The sequence below is a fragment of the Lissotriton vulgaris genome, chromosome 1_1 (assembly GCF_964263255.1).
Source record: "Lissotriton vulgaris chromosome 1_1, aLisVul1.2, whole genome shotgun sequence".
In the NCBI taxonomy this organism is placed as follows: Eukaryota; Metazoa; Chordata; class Amphibia; order Caudata; family Salamandridae; genus Lissotriton; species Lissotriton vulgaris.
Window position 1 is genome coordinate 1,909,707,481 of NC_141685.1, and position 15,695 is coordinate 1,909,723,175.

The 15,695-nt window shown below is 44.8% G+C and overlaps 1 protein-coding gene across 5 annotated transcripts in view; it reads right to left on the minus strand.

The window, feature by feature from the left end:
- ATP2B1 (ATPase plasma membrane Ca2+ transporting 1) overlaps positions 1–12,293 on the minus strand; it is a 428,175-nt gene extending 415,882 nt beyond the window's left edge. For 3 of the 5 annotated variants that reach the window (XM_086919543.1, XM_086919538.1, XM_086919544.1), the window contains exon 1: positions 11,991–12,293. The gene's annotated coding sequence lies outside the window, so the exon portion shown is untranslated. Of the gene's footprint in view, positions 1–9,868; positions 11,377–11,990 lie in introns of those variants that run through there. The other 2 variants (XM_086919539.1, XM_086919542.1) reach the window with 2 other exon arrangements.
- Positions 12,294–15,695: the final 3,402 nt, after the last annotated feature.

Below are 15,695 nucleotides of genomic sequence, written 5' to 3' on the forward strand. Positions count from 1 at the left end.
CTCCGCAGCCCATTGTATGGGGTAGTGCTGTACCAGCTGACCCACCAAAAGAGGGTTCAGGGAGAGATTAAGCACCTGCGATTTCTCCTCGTTTTCCCGGAAGCCCTATGCCACTCCGAAGGTCTCAAGCTCTCTCAGAAAAGCTGGCAATGCTGTAGTTGGTCTGTCCAATGTTCCCAGCACGTCATCAGCGTAGAGACTGTTGAAGTGACGTTCTCCTCCAAAGGTCGCTCCGGTACTCACGGTGTCATCTCAGACCCTTTGAGCTAATGAGCTAAAGGTTCAGTGTAAAGAGCAAATATTAGGCGCGACTAATTGGAAACAGGGCAGAGGTGTAGCCATTAGTCCGGACTGTTGCAGTGGTCCGATGATAGCAATTTAGTATCTGCGTTCGGAGTTTCTCGCGTAGGCCAAAATGTTCCAGGACCTGTTCTAGAAAAGGCCAGTGGACTCTGTTGAAAGCTTTCTCAGCATCAATTGCTAGAGCATGAGTACACCTGCAGCTGTCTAGCTCATTATCGTACACCAGGTTGAAATCCCCTCCAAACAAAACCCTCCTCTCAGTGGTGGACATCGCCTTAGCTAATGCCATGTGTAGGAATGCTTCCTGCCCATCGCTAGGAGCGTTGATAGAGCACATGGTTAGGGACTTCCCACCCAGTTTGAAGTGGAATGCAAGAAGTTTTCCTTCTGACTTACTTTTCCCTGAAGGAGCACACCACGGTTTTTCGTGTAAGCAGAGGAGTAAAACAGTTGTGGAAAAGCATATGACCTAAGGCAATGGCAATCCCTGGAGTGAAGGTGAGTCTCCTGAAGAAGACAGAGGTCTGCCCCTGAATTCTCCAAATAGGATAATACTACCTTGCATTTTACCAAATTATTAATCCCTCTCATATTAAAGGTGAGGACTTTTGGTGGTAGTGGACATCAGGACCAGCCAGGTTGGAAGGAGTGTAGCTGCGTGCCAGGTCTGGAAGGTCCACTAATTGCAGTGAAGGACCTAAGGAGAGTTCAACATGCGTCTCACTGTATCAGCTGCTTGAGTCCCAACCCTGAGAAAAAGAAAAAGAACAACTAGTAAACTGGAACAGTGTCTTACTCTCAGTCCAACGTTCTAGCAAGTCCACAGGGTTGACCATTAGCAGTCAGATATGTAGACAGGGATTGACCCACCACCCCCTCTGTTATACATGGAACTGCTGAATAGCCTGGGCCTCTTCTGCGACATCCTTCTTGGCCATGCACCGCAGGGATCGCCTCCAGCGTCGCTTGTTGTCCCTTGGCTACCTCCGTAGGGTCTGGTCGCCCTGTCCCTCCTTGTGCACCAGGTCTCCTTCATTGTGGTTGTCGCTTCCTTAGCCAGAAGTGGTAAAGCCTGGCTCTCACCCCTCGGAGGGCAGGTCCAGCCCCAACATCTGGCAGGTCTCTGTTCCACAGGTACGAGGTGATGGGTTGGAACACTCCTCTTTTGCAGTGCCGTGGCTGCTAGGTCCTGGTAGAGTGTTGGGGTTATTCTCTAAAAGTAATAGGGCGTTTCTTTCAGGCTTTGCGCAGGATCTCCTCTAACTCGAAAGCCATGCACATATACCAGGATCTCCACAGGTAGAGCTGTATGGGAGCAAGGTAGTCCAGGACGAAGTGCTCTATCAATTTTCATGTCCGTTTCTGGGGGAACCTCTAGGACAGTGGTTCCCAAACTTTTGACTCCCGAGGTCCCCCATTGAGTCATCACTGGAAGCCGGGGACCCCCAAGCAATTTGTAAGAGTTACATATCAAATATTAAAACAGTTATTCAAAAAAAATACACATGTGTGCATACAAAACAAATACTCAAAGTACTAAGGATTTTGGGGCCAGATGTACAACCATTTCATTTAGCGCCTCGCAATTGGCGACACATGGCAAGTGGCAAATTGCAAGTCGCTAAATGAAATGTACAACAGTGTGTTTAACACTGTTTGGGATTCCCAATGAGGTCGCAAATTGCGAGGTTCATTAATATTAATGAGCCTCTCGCAATTTGAGCCCATTGGGAATGTCAGCCCTCCCAGGTATGGTGGCCTGCTGGGCTCTGCAGGCCACCATGTCTGGGACTGCTTTTAAATAAAGCAGTTTTAAAAAGAAAACTCAGCCCATTTACCATGCATTTAAAGAAAAAGGAAATTAAACATTTTCGTTTAATTTTCTAAGGGCAGGCAGAGGTCCCTGGGACCACTGCCTGCCCTTAAATATTAATTTTGCATGCATTTGCAAAGGGGAAGGGGTCTACTGAGGACCACTTCCCATTTGCAAATGCATTACCATCTACTTGAAGCAGGTGGTAATTGCAATTGTTTTGCGACCGCAAAACATTTGTACGCTATGATAAAGTGAGCAGGTACAAAAATAGAATAGTCACAGATCAATTTAAAGGGAACGACTGAGACGCCTGCGCTAGCAGGCACAAAACAGGACGTACGACAAAGCAATCTATAACCCAACGCAGTCGCCCGCACACAGACCCCGCCCACCCATTGACGCCAGGATAGAAAAAAGTACGGTTACCAGATACTGGAATACATACAAAATCAGGATAATACCCCAACGTTATGAAAGGAGAGCGAAAGGAAAGCGTGAGATAAAGAAACCATTAAAACCAAACTAACTAACAAAACTATAGACCCATCCCCCCACCCTGCACCCCTGCTCTAAAGCCATTCTTAAACTGTTAAACCTTTTGCGATCATACAAAAAACCTGATGACTTGTTTCTTCAAGAGCTTCACTTGAGATCAATGTATTTTAGGCGCCAGGTACTAAAAAAGGTGGTATTATTATTGATTGTTGTTATTTAGGGCTGGATTGTAAAAACAAAATTGCTACTAGAGATTCACAGTTGGTGGACAGCACCCTTTAATTGGTATCACTAAGAAAAATCATCCCTGGTAGAATCTAAACTGTCAGCCACAAAGTTTAATCACAAGTATCCATCACTGTTTTCAATGACCTGGCCTAGCTGTTACACTAGCTTCAAAGCAATACTATTTTAATGGGAACATTGGAAAAGAAAGCAAATGTTTATTCTACAGCATACACACTTCAGAAGCTTTTGCCTGTACTTGCTCAGCATTATGTACCCAAGCACTGACAGCACAATGCACAAACATTAAATCTACTGCATATTCCAATGCTTGTTTAGAAATTGTATTGGCAATTTTGAAAGGAGTAAAAGTCCTCATACATAGGGGATTGCACTCAAATATATCCAATGCCCTATAAAACTAAATGCATACTACAATTCACAGAGCTTTGTGAGGATTATCAAATGGGTAGAGAGTTCCGTGGACATTTATACTACTTTCATAATTACTATGGCCTGTAAATCAGAAGGTGCATTTTTGCTGTAAATCCATCTTCAAAATTGGCAGCAAAAGTACATTTCATCCTAGCTGGCTTTATCAGCAGATAAGTAGAAGTGGAAGTGGAAGCATGCAGCAATTTGCCGCACAATTTATATACTCACTTTTTTGGAAATGCTTACTTCCATTTTTTAAGTTCTATAGTGGTGTGTAACATATTGTTAGCCCAGCCTTCGGTCTGAATATGCCATCGTCAATGTATGAACAATATGACATCTGATGCTGAACTGTTCAGTCAACACTACATGCAACCCACAGGGAGGCAGGGTGGAATGTGGGTTAACTTAATAAATTGCTACATGGGCATGAACACATAATATGACATTGACACACAAATCTGACACCTACATTTCCTCGTGTGATTTTCATAGATTAAGCAAGTCAGGAAATATACAAATCTATTCATGACTATGCATGGAAATCCACATTTTTTGTATTTCTTTTTGTATATAGCGTGAACTTAGCCCAAAGGCCAAGCTAATACCCAACCAAGGCAGAAACCCTATTATGTGGCAAGAACAAAAAATAAGACAGTCAAAATGGCAGTCAGAGTCGCTACAAAAGAAAGCAGGGATAGATCCGCTCAACATGAAAAACGATTGACCAGTTTCCCCCACCCCCCCCCATCTAGCAGAATTACTTGAGGCACACGCAGCCCGCCATCTTTGTTCATTCACTGAGACCTCAGGCTTCCTTGACCGCTGCCAAGCAGGATTCCGGCCTGCATACTCCACGGAAGCAGTGATCCTTTCAGTAGTAGATGAGACGCGAAAGGGAGTGGATAGTGGCAATACTCAAGCCCTACTACTTCTTGACCTGTCGGCGGCCTTTGACATGGCCGAACACACCCTACTGGCTGACCGTTGTCAAGTCTGCAGACTTACGGGACACAGCCTTAAAGTGGATTGTCTCATTCCTTAGAGACAGATCCTAATCAGTTAGACTTCCCCATGTAACTCTGCAGAGGCCCAATTGTGAGGTGCCAAAGTACTCTCTCTCTCTTTATCTTTTCAATCTCTACATCCGCCCCCTGGTTAAATTCCTCAAAAACAGGAAAGCAAATATCTTTAATTATGCCGATGACATGCAACTGCTATTTACAATCGTAGCCCCACGTCCAGATTGCAGTTAAAAGAAACTATGCTGTTCATCCGGGACTTGATGAACAGCAATCATCTGAAGCTACACTCTGATAATACAGAGATAGAAATCACCAAAAACAAGCCTGATCTCTGGAGCGCTTCCTTTCGGCCTAGTGAGTTGGGCTCTCCCCACCTACAAGTCAGTAAAAAGCCTTGGCTTCATCATCATCATCAGCAGCAGCAGCAGATTGGCACAGAGACATCCTCCAGCTTCTTTCAACTTCGCTGCAGTAAGATAAAGAAAATTCTCACCACCAATGCCTTGGTTCAAGTCATAATGGCTATAATCATGTCAAGAATTGACTATGCCAATTCCCTCTATCTGTGCCTCTCTAAATATGTCACGCGCACGCTCCCGCAGATTCAAAACCAGGCTGCCCGGCTGATATATCACCTGCCAAAAATACTATCAAATCGCTCAGGTGACTAAAAATCTCCACTAGCTTCCAGTCATACAGAGATCCATGTTCAAATTATGCTGCACTATATTCAAGGCCTTGGATATGGACGGTCCCGCCTTCATCAAATCTCCGATTATTAAACATTCACCCACCAGAGAACTGAGACACAGTTATTTACACTATCTTGCTATCCCTCAATTTAAGAGGAAAGGCAGCACTAGGTTCTCAGTAACTGCCCCCCCCCCCCCCCCGAGCATGGAACTTTATTGCCATTGGAACTTTTGACCCCCACTAACTATGTGTAGTGTTGACAACAAAATGTTTGCATCCCCAGCCGGTACATCCACCGCCTGTCTCAATCTTAAGATTCCCTTCCTATGATGTCATCCTTCCTGCCTATGAAGTTTGGTTTTTATTTATTTGTTACATTTCAGTCAAGTCGGGAGATGTGTAGTATTGACCAGAGAATGTTGGGAGGTTAGAACGTCATGAGGGATGACCCCAGAGGAAGGGAATCATAAGATTGAAACAGGGGGTGGATGTACCCTACTCTATGGGCTCCCAGACTGCACACTTACCACTGCATCGAGGCATCCTAAATGTTGCAGCACAACTCATCCAGAGCCTGAAGAAATATGATCACGTCACCCCCATACTAAATGAACTCCATTGCCTCCCTTTGCCAGCACACACCATCTTCCAAAGCAGTTGCATCTTTTGTAGAGCCATCACAACTAGCACCTCTGGGTATCTTGCTGAAAAACTCACCATCTCTGGTGGTTCTGAGCCCAGCCGCAGCCAGGAAACCATGAACCTACAGAGTAAGAAGCCTAAAAAAGATAAAACTAAACAACATGCCTCTTCCATTTATGCATAGGTTCTGGAAAAACATAATTGTATCCATCAAGACTGCCCAAACACTGCTCCAAATAGAGTTAAAGACTCACCTCATTAAATATTATATCATATCACAATGGATTAAACGCACAAAATTCAGCTTCCTTTTCTATTAGCACACTTTAAGCTTTCCTTTGACTGTGAACAGCACTCCCCTGACTTCTGGCTAGGTTTATGCTAGAGAAGTTATATATATCATAGACATACATTACACATGATCACTTAAAAAAATGTTATTTAGGTACGGGGAGATTAAATTATTTTACCCACAATCACATGGTTATGAGCTGACACAGGAACTCAAACCAAGTTCCCATTGCCTAAATCGGCAGCTCTGGACTTTAGGCCACATCTCCTGATTTCCAGGCATACACCCCAAAAAGACAGATTCGCCCTCAGTTTAAAGTCTATTGGGTACAAAATTACACGCACTGTGCATGCGTATATCAGCACATGAAAAATAGGTTTCAATATGGGGCAAGGCTTCCCATATGGCTCCAATGAAACATAAGGGAACTTAGGTGTCATTCACAACCAATTTAAACCCTTCACAGCTCCGAGATGGCACAAACTTTTAGTGTGTAAACTGGTTGTTAAAAGCACTGGCTAATTTTGTGGAATTCCACAGTACAGCTTTATGAATGTACCTGATCTCCACAAAGCCCACCCACTGGGTTACTCTGGTCACTATGATTGAATATAGTACAACAAGAAAATCTGCTGTACTGGTAGACTTGCCAAGGCAATAGGTCCATTTACGGGAATTAATGATACTGGATACAGAATCTGCGAACGAGAATGTCCGAATGTGTACTTACATAGTATTTTTTGTACACCTCTATATTATTTAGTTACAAAAAAATGGTGTAAATTTGCTGAAGTACACCATTGCTGAGTGCTGTCCAATAATTAAATGCCACTTGAACAGTGTTATTTAAGTTTGCCATAACTCAAACCAATACTGAATAACAACTGAAGAGAATTAAAAGGTCCTTAATTATTACACCCGGTTTTATAAGTCCAATTAGAAGGGAGTAAATCCAACTTCAAATGATCATCTTTGGTACCCAGATTACTATGGTAAACATGGTGCCTATACATAAATTTGTGCTGGGACATGCATTGGCACCAGTCTGCTACATTTCACCTTAATAAACATAAGCATCAATGCCGCAATGGATGTTTCAAATCAAAGGTTATGACCAAAACACAAATTTGCTTTATTTTATTATAAAGAAGAAAGACCCTTAAGAAAAGGATTGATTGTTAAGAGCCATTAGTGTGGTCTCACGCAAAAACCACACCAGCAGGAGGCAATAAAAATGAGAAACTGTTCCATTTTATTGCATTTGTAATAACACCTGGGTTTCATAAAGAATTCTACTAAACGAGCAAACTAAAACCCCTGAGATGAGTGGAACTTATGGAGGCAGTTTCATGGGACGTCATGTGTTGGGGTACTCGCAGGTGAGTATGCCAATTACACGCTTACCAAAATAGATCAAGAAAGGCAGTTATTCAGTGTCAACTGTGAGTCGTCAACCAGTGTACCAATAATTGAAAGGGAAAAAAAACCTTGACAATATTCATTGATTTGCTAGTTTTTCAAGCCGTACAGAACCACCATCACATAAGCCAAAAGAGCACAGCATCCACAAATTAATCTTAGCGGTAGTTTACATAATGACGTGCTTGAAATGATATCATGGCTGAGGAAACAGACAAGAGAGTAGGGTTTCAAGGACCATGGAAACACACACTGCTACTTAGTTAGCAACAAAGAGAAATGACAACACTAGAGATAAAGAAACAAAGTGACATGTTTCATTATTCTGGTTGGAGTACGGTCGGTCCAAAGAAAATGTTCCTATTAGCCATACAAATATTTTCTTCAAGTTGGTTTTCTACTGTAGCATGCAAAGTCCACCTAGCAGCCGTGTTTTGAGGCATCGGATATCACCTAATGACTTGAAACTTGCTGCAACAAAGGGAAGGTGCCACAAAGGAGTCGACATTTCAGTTGTCAGGATGAAGTATCAAGCTGCCAATCAGCAAAAGCACTCATTTTAATTTCATTGCACACACCTGATCAATGATTTATACTGTCCTTTCCGTTCAGCCAGTAACCAGTTTAAGACAGCAAGACCCACTTGATAGACTGTGGACTGCGCAGACAGACCTCTAAACTAACAAACTTTGTCACTGACGTCTGGAAATACAAACAGATATTTATGAGCAAATCAACTACAGCTCCATTATCCTGTGAGAGACATATGTGATGGGTTGACTGGACCTGCTGCATATTTGTACTTCTGCTCACCTGATCCAAGGGACAGATTATCATGATGGAATTACGGAGGTGGCGTGCCAGAGACATCAGAGGGTGAAGAAGGCCCAGCAGGTACATAAGAGATGCCAGTAACTTAAACCAGGCAGAGGGTCCATGTTAAAGGTCTCCATCTACCGTGAACGCTGGTTCAACCAAACCAGCATGTGGATTCATTCCGCCACAAGTACCAGGAAACAAAGGTGCTTAACATTTATGAATTAGTCAAGTAATCCTCCGTGCCAGCAACTAATAAAATCAATTTTAAAAAAAATATGAATTGAAGAGGATGCTCTAAAAAACGCCGTTAGGTATCCTACCTTAAATCCGGTTTAGCTTTTAACTTCAGTTAAATCAATGCTACAGAAAACCCCTTAGGAAACATGGAAGTCACTTACAGCTTCTGTAAGAAGACAGTGGTATTGTAATAGCAGCACGACAACGTAGCAATTCAAGGCTCACATCTGCCGACACATGGGACATCAGCATGAATTGTATGTAACCCGTGTGTGTTGGTGACTGCATGTGTGACATGGTGGGGGCCAAGAGCAATTCTAGACCTAATCTCTGGTAGGATCAGACTAGAGTGAAAACCCAGGCTACCTTTTAAAACATGAGCAAAGAAAATGTATCTACATTAAGCCAGGAGAATTACAGTAATTTACAAAAACGAAAGAACTTTCATACGAATTAAAGTCAGACAAAACTGAACTGGAAAAAAAAAGGACCAGTCTGCTCGCAAGGCAACAAGAACGTATAACATTACAAGTGAAAGAAACCCAAAACTGAATACAAATGCTACATAATAACAGTGCGTACAGAGGGTGTGTAGCCTGTAAACATACGGTGCTATCTGCAGGGTGTTGCGAAGCAGGCGCTGAAGTTTAGAGCGAGCAGCTGACATGCTGAAGGGCCTCAGAACATTGGAATGCAGCCACGGGGAAACCCCATACACAGAGGTGACAGCCTGGCCATGCTTTAAGGGTTTCAAGGGCTGGATGTTTACAAGCTATTTTCATCCAGAGAGGATTTCCATGGGACTGTTTTCACATGGCAAGAGCATGCTACTCGAACAAAAATATAAACATCGACCCAGACTGTCTTTAAGTATAGCAACATTTCAACACATTTAAATATGCCCTGTACCCATATTTGCCATGGCTAGCAGTAAACATGTACGTGAACAGTTCCAGTATTCCAATGGGAACTGAAGAGTATCTGCACACAAGGAACTATACAGGAGAAAAAGAGTGAAAACAAGAACACTACTGTCATTAAAAAGCGAGTCACAGGTCAAAAACGTTACTATGTTAACATTTTAAACACCATGTTCCAATCAAGTCCTAAAACTTGCTCAGCAAATTTGCTCTGCCATGATCCTCTCCTCTACCTGGATATGTTTTAAATAAGAAGTAAATGGACGATTGGGTTCAATATGGAAGGAACCCGTGGAATTTCAGTTTACTGTTTGCGCCACAAGGGCTTCTCCCAAGCTGGCTGCAATGCCAAGAAACTGAGGTGGGGGCTGTTGTGAGACTTGATGTGCTTTGTACATCACTGACGGGACAATTTGCATGAAACCCTTGCGTTTCTTTGCGACAAATCCCATTACATCTGAATGCCTGCGCTTTCGCAATCCAATCGTGGACGGTGGTGCCCGTTCAATTTTCCCTCACATTCCTCAGAAAATAAAAAAAAACGTACCTTTGCTCCGTGAAGCAGCCTCTCCTACGCTCGCTCATTCCCAAGCACACTCCTCGCCCTTTGCTCGGCCCAGCAGTGTCAGGCCCGCGGAGGGTCGCGCGCTTGGCATCCAAAGGTTGTGGCCTGACTACTGACCTGCTCTCGGGCACAGATTCGGGGGCGCACTTCCCAGTTTCAAATAGGGCTCTGCCTAGAGGCCCCCGGGAGCCTGCACCGACCCTGGCTGCCTTGCAGACAAACAACAGCGAGGATCAATAGCCGAGGAAGGCTTCGGGTGGCTCTGCGTGCGGCTGCCGTCCTCTGAATACAAAAAGAGATCACTAGACAAACAGCAGGAGATCAACCAATCCATCTGCCGGGAATGGGCAAGGGAGTGTCTAGATCAAGGATGCGGCAACACCTGAAGGGCTCAGAGATCCGGCAAGCCTGTGTGTGGGGAGGGGATGAGGGAGCTCATGACAGTCACATTACACGGCGCTGAGGGGAAGCACACGATGCAGCAACGCAGATGCCCGTCTCCAGCAGCCCCATCCCCTACTGGCTCATCTTGTATTCTCTCCTAAAGAGCTCCCAGCGCCCAAAGCACGCTGATGCTATTTTACAGTGCCCTCTGCTTGAACCCATCGTACCCTATTCATTTCGATCACTTTTAGTAAAATGGGCTCGATGAGGTGGAAATGTACAGTAATGTCGCCCTGCGGTAAATAAAGCCTGCAAAATAGCTGCACCTCTAGCAGCCAGCGAGCGGTCCTATTTTTAGTCACAATATTGCCTCCGATGTCTCACCTCCCAGCCTGATGCACGACAGGGCTGGTCTCCCCCCCACCCCAAGCACATTTATTTCTCTGACGGAGGAAGCGGCGGCTCCAGGGCTCCTTCAACGGAGCAGGCTAATCTCAGCCTCTTAATCCTGCAGGGAGGAGAGCGCTGGGAGCCGATGCCATCTCTGCGCCTGTGCGTGCTTGGGAGGTGTCTACTCTAGGGCTGATCCGGGACTCCCTACCTTAGTCTTAGATGGATCCGCACGCACAGAGGGCAGGCGTGCGCTTAGACCCCACGAGCGCATCCTTCACGCACTGGCGCCCATTCGCTGTTCACCCACCGCACGTCTCATCCCGGGAGCCGCGGCGCTGCAGCCAGTGCATAGGGGACACCGATCCAAGGTCACCCCCCAATCCCACAGAAAGCAGAGAGCCCCCGAGCGCAAGGGTGGTGGGGGCGGGCATGCGAGGAGCGGCGACACCAACGTGTCATCAGAGACTCTCAGCCCCCTCCCTAATCCCAAGGCATGTATTAGCAGATAAAGAGCCGTGTGCGAGGATGCCGCTGCCAGTGACCTAGCGACGCTGCTGAAGCATGCCCGGGAGGAGGCACGCTGCCTCCCTTCACTGCATCGGCTGGGTAAAATACAGAACAGAAACAGTGTTTAGTGCACACCCCACTTGTGATCGCCGCATCCGAGAGCTGGAACAGGATCTTGTTAGCAACCTGTCACACACTCGAGATGTGAACAGGTTTTCAGATACCTGGTAGATCTAATCAAGAGGTGCTGAGTAATGGGCAGGCTGAATGCTGCCCACCTGTCAGCGCACACAGCGGCGAGGGGCGCTGCTGACACTGGAAGCGTGCACTGCTGTAGTGCCCGCGGTGGGTCTGCATTGGTATGGGAGGTAGCGAGTGTGCATGAGCGAAGGGTTGCATGAATTTATGGATCCATGATATGTGGAATGTTTATCAGTCAAAGGAACGTATGGTGGTGCGGATTCCACCGGGGCGGTTGGAAGTGGCCTTAAGGGGACAATTAGGTGATGAGACGTGCTTTCTTATGCTCCTGGATGTAGGTATTATACCGTCGCCGTGTTGTGTAATTTGTTGCACACATTTTGCGACAAGCGTTCCCAGAGAACAAGCATGCTGGAAGGACGCTGGCACTGGGAATACACTCGGGATATAGGAATAAACTGCCGATAGGTACCACTGCGGGGCGCAGACCAGTGGGCATCACCTGCATTGGCGATAGGCTACGAGGGGGTAAAGGGGGGGCAAGAGGAGCCTGGCTGTTAGAGGGGGACCTTGCTGAAACGCTCTGACTTCTGGTAAGTGCGAGTCGTTGGGCACTTACCGAAGCCTGCTGACGCGGCGCGAGGAGACACTCAGCGCGAGCCTTCACTCCACAAGCCGAAGCACGGAGCAAGCCGCTGCAGGGGGCACGAGCAGAGGGTCACTTCTTGTTGGTTCGCACCGTTTTTACGGCGCAGGCGCGTTCCATCCTGTTGGGTGATATGTTAGCAGAGGGTCACATCGGTGTGCACGAGCCCAAGCGCGCGCCGCTCCCTGCTAATAGGCCCGCCCCCACCCACAAGCCATTGGCCGAGGAGAACAGTCGTGACGTACGTTTCTGGGAACCCTCCTCCATTTGCACGCCATTGGGTGTGGGTGGCCATTGTGCCGGCCTTTGAAACTGCTGCTTAACAGACCTGTGGTGTGACTGAATTAAGCTCTTGCCCACTTGCGTAAAGGAAGAGTGGACGCTACTCGCATTGACCCCGAATGCCCCGCCCTCTGTCCTTTCCAGTCACGCCTCCGGCCACCGTCTCTGGGTGCGATGAATTCGGTAACGCCCCCGGTTGACTCGGCAAGACACGCCCCTTATGACGTGCTCAGTCTGGACTCTTTCCTGTCCGCTGCTGGTACCAGTGAAGTCAGAGTAGTGCTCTAATAGCTGCAGTAATCAAGTGTTTCGCAGTGATTTTGTGACAGGTGCCTTAGTACTGGCCAAACAGCGCTAGAATCTCATTAGTAAGTGAAATATTCCCTATGTGCTGTAGTCGACTGCAGCGGCAGGGAAGCCTCTTCAAATCAATATTTGTTATGCCATAGTTGAACTTCAAACGTTTGTTGTGTAAATCGATGACGTTTCCATTTTGGATGCCTTCGGCGTTTACATTCAATTTTATAAAATAATTGTTAAAAAAATAGGCTTCACCTTTAGAAAGCCAGCGCTGTACTGTTGGCTTTGCCAATGTTTGTCTTTAAAGTTTTGTTTTGTAAAAAGGAAAGCAAGCATATCAAAATACTCAAACCAAACACCGTTGAACATAAAATCCTGATCAATTGCTGAGAACATCGATCCTAAAAATCATCTTGATAAGTTTCAGAATATCATTTCTTCTATCCATTCTTTCACAGTGTTAATGGAATATTTAAATATATCTTGCAATCCACAACAATTAAATGTACTGCCTAGGCAATCTTACTTGTGTTTAGAGTACCTCTTTGTAGGATCCTTCACCAGAAGTATGGGGAGAGAAACAGTAGTGAAACTGAGTGGTAACAAGAGGATATTTATTTGGGCCCGTGAAAGGTGGGTTCCAAGTTGCCCTTTATGTTAATATGAAAGATTGAAGTTGCTCCCTATCATCCAATATACTTCAAAATGCTGAAATCATGTCAATTTCACTTCTCTCGAGAGGTTGTAATCAATAAGTCTACTAACTCAGCATGTGTTGGAATACTAGGATCAAGACCACCAAATAAAGTATAAGGAAGGGTCAGGAGGGAGGTCATCTGATACCATTATCTTGCTAATTTCAAATTTTCAGAAAAATGTAAAGTTATGTAAAGCTATTGTGAAGTTCATTCATTCATAAAAACTTTTATTCGGTTACATCTTAGCGAAACCATAAAAAGTACAAAGATAAAACACTACAGTGCATATAAAAATCACAGTGTCAGAGTACATTAAAAACAGTTGTCATTTAAGTCCATTGCTAACAGTAATTCATTGGCAAACTGAACTGAAGATAGAATAAACTGGATCACTCAAGAATTACAGCAAATTTTAAAACATGATTTTAAAAAGCAAGCTACGCATTTAGCAGTGTATTGAGAATCCTAAAACTGCAGAGACAGATAAGCGGGCCGACATGTTCTCAGGCCCATTTTCCGCAGTAAGGGAATAATCCAGCGCTTGCGAGAAAGCTCATAGTATCTACAAAACAATATTACATGCATCGTAGACTGGGACAATGTGCCATCACAAGGGCATTTAGTTGGATTAAGAGACCAGTCCTGCTCTTTTGGGAATGAAACAAGGCGAAAGAAAGAATTGAATCGGAACCTAGTCAATACATATTTTTCATAAGTAGTTAGATGGAATGTTAAATATGGTTGAATACCCAAAGTAGTCTGGACTGAAAGGATCTGTACGTTTGAGGGTTTGCTTATTTCTTGAGAAAGACGTAGTTCCCTAAGATGGGTTAAACATAGTTTATTCAGGTCTTTCCTGGTAATGTCTGTCATCGTGGAAGGTTCTAAAAAATAAGAAATGCAGTCCAAGTCCTTAAGGAAATTGGACACGTACAGAAGCCATGGGATTTTACTCCAATTTGCCAGGGCCAAACAATCGGTTATCAGTGAGCTGGTTAGATGGCATTGTGTTTTGGTCCAGATACGGTGCCACAGCAAGATCGGCTGGCATCTAATACTATCTATTAGATAATCAATACCCAGCTTGATGTGGCAACCGTATGTTGGAGCGCTTTGAGGGACTGCCAGTAAATATTTAAGAAACCCATTCTCAATCGTTTGAAGGGTGTCGATGGGAGCGTAACCCCAAACCCCTGCACCGTAGGTTGCTACGCTGTGACACTTTGCGTGATACATTTTTAGCAACTCCACTGGAGCAGGCTTACCCAGTATCCTCGAAAAGGAAACTAGAGCTGAGGTCGCTCTCTGAAAAAGTAGCTTTTTGCTAACCAGGGCTTGTTTCCAACATAATCTATCGTCCACTAAAATTCCTAGGTAGGGATATTCCCTGGTACATTCCAACCTAACTTTATCGATAAAAGCTGGTTTGGGTTTCTTCGCCCTGGGACCAATATGCATAACATAGGTTTTATTTTTATTCACTTTTAGGCCTAAAGAGAGCATAAATTGACAATATTTATTTAGCTGTCTTTGTAGCTGATTTTAGGTTCTGGCTAGAATTACGGAGTCATCCGCATATAATAACGCGGGAATAGGGCGGTCATTGATAGTTGGAAGGTCCTGGCTCCCTTCGAGCATGGCCACTTCCAGCCCGTTTGTATATAGGTTAAATAAGAAGGGAGCCAGGACACAGACCTGTCTAACACCTTTATTAACGGCAAATGATGGAGATAATTCACCGCCAATCCCGTATCTAACGCATGCAGTGGCGTCTGAGTAAAGTTCACGAAGGAATTGGATAAGAGGTGGATCTACTCCTAGTTCACCGAGAATCGACCACAGCTTTGAGTGGATGACACAGTCAAACGCTGCGCTGAGGTCTACATAGACTAAATACAGATTGCCACTTTTGGCCCCCACATATTTACCGATCAAAAGGGCTAGGTTCAATGCCTGCTCCACTGTACCAAGTCCCTCATGGAAGCCATATTGCAGATCGGTCAAGATGTTATTCGTAGACGCCCAATCCTGGAGACGTTCCAAGATGAAACTACTTTTTTTTCTTTTTTCTCAGCATTTCATGAGAGGATAAGTATTTGCTAGCTCTTGCTCACGTGTGCTGTTTCCTGCTACAAACACCTGTTCCCCATGCACTGTGTTGCTCATCACCCCACAATGATTGACCCCACAGACGTTATTCCTTGCCCCATGGAGAAGCATATCTCTAGAAGAAGCGATCCATTGGCGTGTATGAGAGTGTTTATTATTTGACCCAGTGTGTTAAAGATAAGCTGGTGTAATTTTTCAATCATCAATGCAATTTATTGAAATTCATGTTTTATTGTTTTATTTCTTCCATTTATAAGAGTTTGCACAATGTATAATCACACTTTTATTA